This window comes from Hibiscus syriacus, unplaced genomic scaffold, assembly GCF_006381635.1.
Source record: "Hibiscus syriacus cultivar Baekdansim isolate YM2019G1 unplaced genomic scaffold, ASM638163v2 tig00110584_pilon, whole genome shotgun sequence".
Classification (NCBI taxonomy): Eukaryota; Viridiplantae; Streptophyta; class Magnoliopsida; order Malvales; family Malvaceae; genus Hibiscus; species Hibiscus syriacus.
Window position 1 is genome coordinate 2,021,560 of NW_024062792.1, and position 10,960 is coordinate 2,032,519.

At 32.8% G+C, this 10,960-nt stretch overlaps 2 pseudogenes; one reads left to right on the top strand and one right to left on the bottom strand.

Annotated features, from left to right (window-relative positions):
- The first annotated feature begins 991 nt into the window (after nucleotides 1–991).
- On the top strand, nucleotides 992–4,411 carry LOC120133555 (annotated as a pseudogene).
- Nucleotides 4,412–5,700: 1,289 nt separating this feature from the next.
- Nucleotides 5,701–10,021, bottom strand: LOC120133574 (annotated as a pseudogene).
- Nucleotides 10,022–10,960: the final 939 nt, after the last annotated feature.

The window sequence follows — 10,960 nt, forward strand, 5'->3', positions numbered from 1 at the left end:
TCTTTTATTTCATCGTTGAGATCTAATAGTTCAAGAACATCTCGAATTTTCACGTGCCATAGCGAGAACCTGGTGTTTCGAATATCATACTTCATTGTTGTCATAATCTTTAACCTGAAACGTTGATACCAATTGTTATAATTTCGAAATGATTGTCGACAAACAAATAAACACGGTCAAAAAAAAGAAAAACAAATAATACCAAAATTTACGTGAAAAACGTAAAAGGGAAAAACCACGAATAGAGGAGAAGAATTTCACTAATATGAAGGAAGAAAATACAAAAGAATATTAGAGAAAGAAAAACTTGATATTTAACTCTTATCCTTAGGGGGCGTTCCCGGTAGGAATATTTTTTTCCTAACCAAGTATACCCATGTTTGGTTGAGTATCATTTCCCAAGTCAAGGTAATATTTGTTTCCCATCAGTGAATATTCCTGGGAATGTTATTCCCTCGCACCCCTTAGGTATTCTTTCATTCCGTGTGTTAAGGGCTAAAAATACATTTGTTTTTCCGTTTCAATCGCGATGTCTTTGTATGTCTCTCTATCATTTTCGTGATCGTTTACCATCCATTTTCGTGTGTAAAGGCCTCTGCAGTATCGTCCCAAGCGAAGCATCACGCCGTTGTCGCCTGTTTGTAGACTCCAACATGTATGTCTCTCTTCTCCTGGTAAGATTTATTCCCCTCTCCCTTTCTTCTCCTCTCCCTTTCTTTACAATGTTTTACTTGTTTAATTTTTCCAGAAAAATTAGTGTAGTCGATTTAAGTTAACCTTGAGCGATAGTTTCCTTATAGTTGTTGTTTTGCTTGGATCCATTCTACCATTTTTTTCATAATCTTGTGCAGTATTTGAGTTTTAATGGAAGATTGAATAGTCTTAAAGAGGGGTTGTAAACTGTAAAGTAAAAGCAAGGATATTTGATAGGGTCCAGTTATATTCATAGTTGAATCAATTAGGGTTCTTCAAAAAAAAAAAAAAATTAACGCCGAGTTCTTTTCCTTGGTTTTATAATCCAAAATATTTTCCACTCCGTATATCAATTTAATGGCTGTATCGTCCTTCGATTCACTTCTGTTGTCGTCTTTGTTGTTCTGTTTGGATTATTGTTCAGTTTTTCGTTTCGTCGATAATGGGTTAATTTCAAAGCTATCTCATTCTTAGATTTTTAGTAGACCTTGTAGTTTCTAACATATTACAACCGAAGGCGGAGAAGTAATCACCGATATGGGTAAACGTAGGATTTTTTGTTCCGAAATTCTTTCTTTGCGTAATTTTTGCTAATTAATTTGATTAACGTTTTGCTTTTACCTTCTTTTTCTTATATAGTTTATGGGTTATTATCTCTCCAAATTGATATTAATAGTTGCGTTTGAAGAATAAGAATTTTCTATCATTTGTTTTGGGGTGTGTTTGGCGTTTATTTTATTTATATTTCGTTTAGGGTTTTTTAGCTAAATAAAAGGAATATATGAATTTTGCAGGTAAAAATCAGCGTAAGAATAAGATGATGCTAGATAGTGACGATGATAGTAGTAGTGTAAGTTCATCGTCTACCATGCAATCGGATCAATTCTCAGTTTCTGGAACTGAAGAACTCGAATTTAAAAAGGATAGTTTACTTGATGAAGCTGTGGATACTTTGTACGAAAAGAGGTCTGATATTGTTATTTTTTTGCTATATTAGCTTACTTATGTTTTGGATGAAAATTTGATGAAGAATTGTTTACATTTTTTAGGGAAGAATTGTTTGGTTAGATGAAATTAGTTACGTAGCCATATTTTAGAGATTTCTCAAATTTTTTAGAATTATTATAGTTTTGAGTTGGATTTGACTCAATTAGTGTTTTTCACCTTTGTTGATGAAGGGGTTCTACGCTTGAGAAGGCATTGGCCTCGATTATTGAGGCTTTCAACAGCGACTTGCAGCATCAGTTCGTGGAGAAGAAGTGAGTTGCTCTTTTCCAAGTGTTTCTTAATCTTGGTTTCGATTTATTTTATTGCAAGGATTGCCCAATGTATTAGGACCATGGTTCTATGAGATTTCATGTAGTTTTGATTGGTTGGCGAGAATTCATGAATTGGTTAAAACATTCGCGCCCGAAGAATTAGAACTATCTCTCATTTAGTGGGATTCATTTGTTAATCAGACTTCAGATTCAATACGTTACATTAGATTGTGATTTTCTATTGCCGAGCAAATTTGCAGTTGTGGTTGCAAATGTTTCTTTTGATTTAAAATGTGGTTTGAGTACTTGAATCTATGTGCCTCTAATGGTCATGTTATCTTTTTCCGTTGTTCAGATTTGCTACATTACTGCACCAGTGTCTGAATTCTATCAAAAAGGGGTCCAACAAAGAGATATCTTTAGCTTCCCATGTTATTGGTTACTTTTGAAAGCTTTGCAGATTCTAATGCATAATGCATGGAAGAGACCACACGAATTAAGTATTCAATCTGATAAATTTCTTTTTGTAGGTTTGCTGGCTTTAACTGTTGGTCCTGGAGATAATGCACGGGAAATATTGGAGGAGTCGATAATGCCTATTTCACAGGCTTCTAAATCTGGTTCTGAATCTTCTAAGATAGCTTCGGTATGCAAGAAGTTCAATTGAGATTTGTTCTACTTCTGGTATTTTGTTGGTACTACAATGCTTAACCAGTTTCTTTTTACCTGATTTCCTGTTATAGTTACTGGAGTGCTTGGCTATTATCACTTTTGTTGGGGGGATCGATCCAGAGGAAACAAAAAAATCAATGCAAATTATGTGGCAATCTGTTCATCCTAAGTTAGGTTCTAATGTAAGTATCCTGATTTTCATTAATTGAAAAACATCGAATAGTGTATTGAGGTTCACTGCATCAGTTATTGTTTTAAATTGTTCTTTTTCTAGTGGGGTGTAGTCTTAAATTCTCTTCATATATATCATGGTTATAATGTACTTTTGAGTTTAAATATCAGAATAGTAGGTTAAAAAACCTTGTGAGACTTCAATGTTTCCCCAGTATAATGGGATGAGACTGATCAATCTTGGAAAAATATGCAGATCCATAGCATATTTGTCTACTTTGCTAGATAAGGATGACCGATCTTTCCGCATTGCTGCTGGAGAAGCACTGGCAGTAATTTTTGAGATGGGAAGCTTAGAGAAGTTTGTTGCTGAAGCTAAAGGTTCAAATATTGGCTCAATATCTGAAGGAAATAAATCTAAAGAAGGATTCTTACAGATACAAGGACTGAGGGGGGAAATTCTGAATCAAGTCAGAGACCTCTCTGTGGAAGCTGGTGGTAAAGGTTCTGCCAAGAAAGATCTTAATAACCAGAGGAATTTGTTTAAAGATGTTTTGGAGTTCCTCGAGGTACTAATATTGTTGTCTTTCATGTTCATGACTTGCAATTCTAGGACATCTCATGTTAACTTTTATCATCTTGGTGATGTTAGGATGGTTATTGCCCGGAGACATCAATGAAGATTGGCGGGGATTCATTGCAGACATCAACATGGTCTCAGTTGATTCAGGTTCCTCTTCTTCCTCTTCCTGTTCTTTGGTTTCTAACATTAGTTATATGCCATGAATTCTTATATTATATAAAACTTCAATGCTACAGCTGAACTTTTTGAGGCACTTTCTTGGTGGAGGTTTCACTAAACACATGCAGTTCGGTCTTCTTTTAGTGAAGTTGATGCTTCTTGGTGCAGTTTGCTTGTATTCTATTTTCCGGTTGATTAAGCTCGACATATTTTGTTTTACTGTGCAGGAAAACGAGTTCATTCGAGTTGTTTTTGGTTTTACTCCGAAAAGGAGGAATCTTCTAGGCAGTGCACATATATCCAACGGTCAAAAGGTCGGTTAGCTTGACCAGAATATTTAATTAACGATGTTAAGTGTTTTGTCTTTGAATGCTTTCTATGATATTCTGATTATAGGTATAAGATATTGGTCTATAATTCATTAGGCCATCACTGAGGCATGAACCGCTATATAGTTTTGACAGAATATTTATATTCTAGGTTGACGTATGTGACTAGACTTTCTCGGACATGCGAAATTGATATAGATTTATTGGGATTGTGTGGTACAGAGAATGTTGAAATCACCAAATTCAGTTATCAGCAAAGCAAGAACCCAGATCTTGAACAAGCAGCGGATGCAATCTAAGGTAGGTTTTTTCTGTGTTTGATGGGGGACATGGATGTAGTGTTTCCCAACAAAGTTCCTGGTTAATGTTTTTGTTTTTTTCTTGATGTATTCAGGATAGGAACTTTGGGCACTTTGCTGTAAATGCTGGTGAAGACGACGCATAATCTTCTATATGACAGTGATTTATTGAGATTCAAAACTGATAATGTTAAATTTTTTATTTTATATTATATAGTTTCATTATTGTGTAACGTTGATTGGTTTGTACAAGGCACCAATGAGAAATTTGGATCGGAATTGACATATAATGAATAAGCAGTTAATCCGCATGATCACTTCTGTAATGATCTAATGATGTATCTATCGAGTTGTGTTTACATAATATTACTAGGATCGTGTTATAAATTTATAGATAAAGTATACAGAATTAAATATAAATATAAAAGATAAATAAATAAATTATTGTACATATAAAATATAATAAATATTATATCTTAGATAATAAAAATAATTTACAACTTTTTATTATTATGAATGTCTATGATAAATTATTGTATATAGAAGAATGTAAACCTTGTCGATTGAAAAATACAAGAAACCTTCCAGTAAATGCGTCACGTATGAACCGAAGCTAATTTTCACAATATAAACATTTAGTTAAATGTTGATGTAAAATTTAAAATTTAATATTAATTAAAATTAAAATAATACATGATATATTTAAATACTCAAGTAATATATTATCAACAAATATAATTTTTTATAAATAATTTTTATTTAAATATTTAGAATTTCACTTGTTAAAAAATATATAGAACAAGGACAATTTGGTAAAATATACATTTCAGTAATCTTTTATTCCTTCAACCAAACACTGTAATTTTACATTCCTGCCAAACCAACCAAACACAGTAATGTAACATTCCCAGTAATTCTATTTCCTGGTAATCTTTTATTCCCACTGGTAATCTTACATTCCATGAACCAAACGCACCCTTAGTATCTATTTATAGAGATAAATATTTTATTACAAAGGAAATTAAATAAAATAAAAAAACTACTTTATAAAAAGCTACTTTAACAAAGTTCATTACGTTTAATTAAACTAGGTTTAGTACATTTCCAGTTAAATTGTGTCTTTTTGAATTCGAGTTAAATTTTAACAGGTTCATGAACAACTTAGACAAATCATATTATAAATTATATAAAAAAGTTTTGAAAAAAACCACATGAAAAATACCAATCCTGTCGATTTTCAGGATAGTTTAAAGTTATGCCAATTTGTCAAATGTTCATTGTAAAAATATTTTTAAAAGTAATAATATTTAAATGGAATCTTAAAATTAATAAAACAAATCTCATATCTTATATAAATACATAAAAATCAAATTTCTGATGAATGAGGATATTAATGGCTAAAGTTATTTTAAAATATCTATCATAAAAATTATAATTTATTAGTTTTAACTTTTTTTTTAATTTTGAAATAATATGTTTAGAATTATTCCTCGTAGTATTCATAAATTTTTAAAAAAAATATATAATACATTTTAATTTACGCTTACAGTTACCCGTGCATCCTGCGGGTAAGAAAACTAGCTTTGGAGTATATATCAAGAATTGCTAAAGCTAAAGCTATTTGTACAACAAATGTACATGATGAAAACTAATTGAAAAAAGGAGAAAACCTTAAGAATGGATTCTCAATGTAAAGCCTTTTAGTTGGTTCAGTAGTAAGGCCAAACCCAAATGGGAATAACGGATCATAATGTGGATCCCCGACGTTCATTGGCAGTTGATCGACCGTCTTGAACCAGGTACGAGGTAGCTTGCCTGTGAAACCATAGTCTCCAAATAGGACATCTGCAACACCTTGACCCTCGGTTCCAGGCAACCAGGCAGCAACAAGAGCATCTATGGAGGGAAGGTAAGGTTGGATCACAACGGGGCGGCCGGATATTAGGATAACGATGCATTTCATGGCTCCACAGACATTTCTGATTGTGGTTGGACCAGGCTCCGGAATTGTCAAATTCAAGCTGTCACCTTCTGTTTCTGCGTACGGAGGTTCCCCCTACTACGACAATGGCATAGGAGAAATCATTGGACTTGACAAATTCAGCCTCAGGATTCTCTTTGTATGCAACATCGGTGCTTGAAGCAACCGTGTTCTTGATGGCAGCTAGGATTGTTGTACCTGTTCATAAGAAGAGACATTGCAATGATTAATGGTTAAGGTTTATAAAAGCTAGGAATATAATGCAGAACGTCGAGAAATACCAACTGTACGGTTTTTTCCACTAAACCCTTGCCACTCGATTGTCCATCCACCACATTGATAACCCAAATCGTCTGCATGGACACCAGTAACTAGTATTTTTGATGTTTTCTTAGGTAGGGGAAGCAATGGCTGATCCTCAGATTGCCCATTCTTTAGCAAAACAAGCGATTTTCTCACTGCTTCTCTAGCCAACTCTCTATGTTCCTGTTTAATTGGTAATTAAAAATTAGGACATTATAATCATGTCAATCTTTAAAGTTAAAAAAGTGGACCAGATCTATCTGTTGGACCGGTTCAATTCAGATCGAATGATCTGTCTTATCTCTTAGGACACCAAGAATCATGGATTCAACAAATTGGCATAATACCAATTCAATCAGTAAAAAGGGAAAAATGCTGAATTAAACTGGTTTTTACAGTTCAACTATTGGCCTGGTCTTAAACTAACCTGACTTCCTAGTTGGTCAACCAAGCTGTTATCTGCTAGAGGGTTCTCGAATAATCCCATTACAAACTTAACTTGCAAAATTCTCGTCACTGCATCATCAATGCGGCTCATGGGGATGATATTGTTTCTCACATAGAAGGTTAGCCCATCTATGAATTCTTTATAGTTGTATGGTACCATGACCTGCAATTTGTTGACATTAATAGAAGATCCAACACTTTTTAAAACAGATGAAAATGAATTCAAAGTTTAAACAAACTCTAACCATGTCAATGCCTGCACGGATTCCAGCTTGAATTGAATATGAATAGTTTGCATGCGGTGGAGTTGTTATCCGATCAAGACCTTCCCAATCTGTGATGACAAAGCCCTGAGACATTGTGCAAAATTAATATTATGTTCCCAGGTTCTTTTGTAAGGTAATAGTATCAGTGATCTATGTTACTCGAACTTTTCAATTTTTTTCAAAGAATTCATATCAAGTACTTTCCAGCACATATTCAGACACCTATTAGGAGACTTACCCTTGAGTCCAAGTAACATAGTTATAGTGACTGAAAAACTTGATTTTGGTCCTATGAGAAAGAGTTATACCTTAAAACCAAGTGTGTTCTTGAGGAAACCCGTGATTAACTCATGATTAGTGTGCATTTTAATCCCATTCCAGCTTGAATAGGAGACCATGACCGTTGAAACGCCTTTCATGATTGAAGTATAAAAAGCTGGCATATGAATGTTGAGCAAACCCTGCCAGTCTATCACCGTGTTGTTCTCATTTATGCCTTTGGTTGTTCCACCATCACCTACATAGTGCTTAGCACAAGCCACGACTTTTGTCCTTCACACCAAAACAAGAAAAAGACAAATTTTGCAATTAGAAAACTAGAAAATGACAATTTTTTACCTTAACAATAAAATAAGATATAATTTCAATCCGTAACAGCACTAAAAGCTTAAGCTTTGTCAGTATAGGTATCTATACATTATTTCCACTCAGAAATAAATGCTTGGAACCCACAAATATGTTGTGGATAAGACGAAAGGCCAACCAACTTAATTACAAGAAGCAGTCAAACGTTGTATTGTGGATGCAAGTGGGACCTATATTTCTACTTTTGTTTGCTCTTTATAAGGAGTGGAATTCATGTACACAACATTAATGTATCCAAAAAAATAGAAGTATAATGATTAAGTTTTCAAAAATGAATATTGTAGACATGGGCACCATCACTTAGCCAACACATGTTCACCAAAGTCTTATTCAACAATAAAAAGCAACAAGATCTGTGTTGCTCAGTCTCTTTATTTTCTCCAAAATTCCCATGTACTACACATATTTAAACATGAATATAAGTGTACAATCTTCCAAAAAGGATAAACATAGCTGTACCCGACACTTATCTCAAACCCGGTCAAATGTTAAACTGTTACTTCGTGACCAAAACAAATTACTTAGTGTTATATACAATTAACTATGCAAATAAAAATCATGTGTAAATCCGAAATTAAGTAGAACTTTTTGTAGTTTGCAGAATTGCTTACTTTCCAGCAACAAATGGAACGCCCTTTGGAGAGTGAGTAGGGATGTCTCCTTGTAATCCGGGTATAATTTCTGTCATGTCTTGAACAATCTGGGGATCTTCGCTGTAACTTTCGTAACATCGGCCCCATCTTGGATCTCTGCAAACCTGTTCAAAGAAAGTAGTAAAAGAATCAGAAGTGAAAAACTCTCCTCTCTAGGTAAAGAAAAACAGGAAATGGAAATTTAAAACTACCGCTATACAAGGGGAAAAAAACGTATGGAATGCCGGTTGCCCTGGTTTCAAGTGCCGTTGCAGCCCCAATTCTCTTAACAAGTTCAGGGTCCCTGGTTTATAAGAAAAAAGTGAAATTATAGTTAGACTCTTAAGCATATACAGAGACCAAAGCCAAACAGCTATAGTGCATCTACATGCCTGGTTGCACCTAGACCAATGTTGTGAGGAAAAATAGTTGCCTTGTAAACATTGCCGTTCCCATGAACAGAATCAATCCCATAAATCATCGGGATTCCTAATCGGGTGGATAAACAATCTCTTTGAAAGTCATTTATCACATTTATCCAAGCTTCTGCAGAAGCTTGTGGAGCCGGGACATGCCCTCCTCCACTCAATATACTTCCTGACAAAGCAAAACATACCCTTTTTAGTCGAATATTGCTCACTCAAAAATTGCTTCATTCGGTGCACTTTATTGAAGGAGAGTGTGATGGATGTTGCTCACCAATGAAATACTTTTTCATCACCTCAGCGGAAGCAACTCTAAGATCAATTTGGACCATTTGTCCTATCTTTTCCTCTAATGTCATTTTATCAAGCAAGTCCTGAATTCGAACAGGTATCGGCTTTTTCGGATCTTTATATTTCATATATATATTTTGATTTTGCTGGGGTATTCAAGCAACACCAAAGCACAAGTCCCATCAGTAAGATGGGAATCCTTGTTCTTGCCATCCTGATTTTCTTCCAATTTTCTTCAGATCGGAAAATAATTTTTTTGTAGAATCCCAAATTTAGGCAATAAAAGCTGTAGTTGTAACATTCATTATAAGACCAAAATCAGAAAAAAGGAAAATGACCTTCAACTATATTCATTTGGCAAAAAGTAGCAGATATATGTAGGTGAACAATAATAACCACATGAATTAATATCTGGTATCAAATTTATTTCCAGTACTGAGATTATCGTACAACAATCCAGCAGAATTCATTTATGAAACAACTCAAAAACAACAAAAAAGTGCAATGAAAACTACGTATTGAATTTGACAAGCATTCAATTACATGAATGAAACCCGTTAAGCGAAAAGAAAAGGGAAAAAAAGAGAAGAGCCAAGCTTGTTTTCTGTTTGATAACAATGGAAAATTCATGTTTGGTTTCCAAGAAAAAAAAGCCAGAAGATTAGAACAATATGATTTTTCTCGGATTCTGATGCCATATCAACATCAATATAACATAATGCAAACAGCTGAAAATGAAAAGTTCATAAGTTAGAAACATACAAGGGAAAAAAACCCCAGAATTCCAATGGCTTATGCTCCTTGAAAAATAGACACAACCCGAGATTTGAGAGAAAGACTGATCAAAATGTATTGTGCCTGGTTGGGAAATGAAAACGAGAAAAACTTGGCATTTATAAACGGTTGCTTCCAAATTTCAACTTCCAACAAAATTCAAATATCTTTTTCGTTTACCTGTTCATTTTATTGACCTTTTTTGGGCCCCCCAACCATCATATTTTATATAACCCAAATCAGCATCATTATCTTTAGAAAGATTTCCCTATATTCGATACAAATTTTAAAATAAATTTGATAGAAAGAACATTATATTTTAATCTTTTTTTTATACGTCCAATTTTTTTTTCAATCATAGGGTAAACTATACGTTTAATAATTTAATTATTGTTTTTATTTTATTTTATTCATTAATTTTTTTACTTCAAAACTATATATAACATTGTGTTTTTAATTCATTTTATTCAACTACTGTTAAAAAATTATAGTAATATTAACGTGTTACCATAAAGTAATAACACATCATTATGATTTTTTTTTAAAAAATGTCACCTAAGTAGTTTTGTTATTTTTTTAAAAATAGATTATCAAAATAAAATCAAACTATAAAATTAGACATGATTTCAAAAAAAAAAAAATAGTTAAATAACAAGAACATTTGTTAGTTGAAGTACTAAACATGTAGTTTACTTTTTAATTATTTTAATCTTTAAATTTTCATCATGTTCACTTTAATTTTTATTTATTTATTTTTGTTAAAGTAAGACTTAATTTAAAAATAAGTGTCTAAATTTTATTACGAAATATATTTTAGTGTTTAAAGAATTTTTTACTTTTAAATGTTTAGCTCTAACTGTCATTAAAAAAAGACAATATCCAATTAAAACGTGACACCTATCCAATTCTTTTTATGATAATTTCTTTTAAATTCAAATCTAAAATAACATAAAATAAAATAATAGCATTTAATTTTTTTTTCATTTTTCATTTACATTTATCCCTAAAGACAAAAAAAACAAAAAAAATTA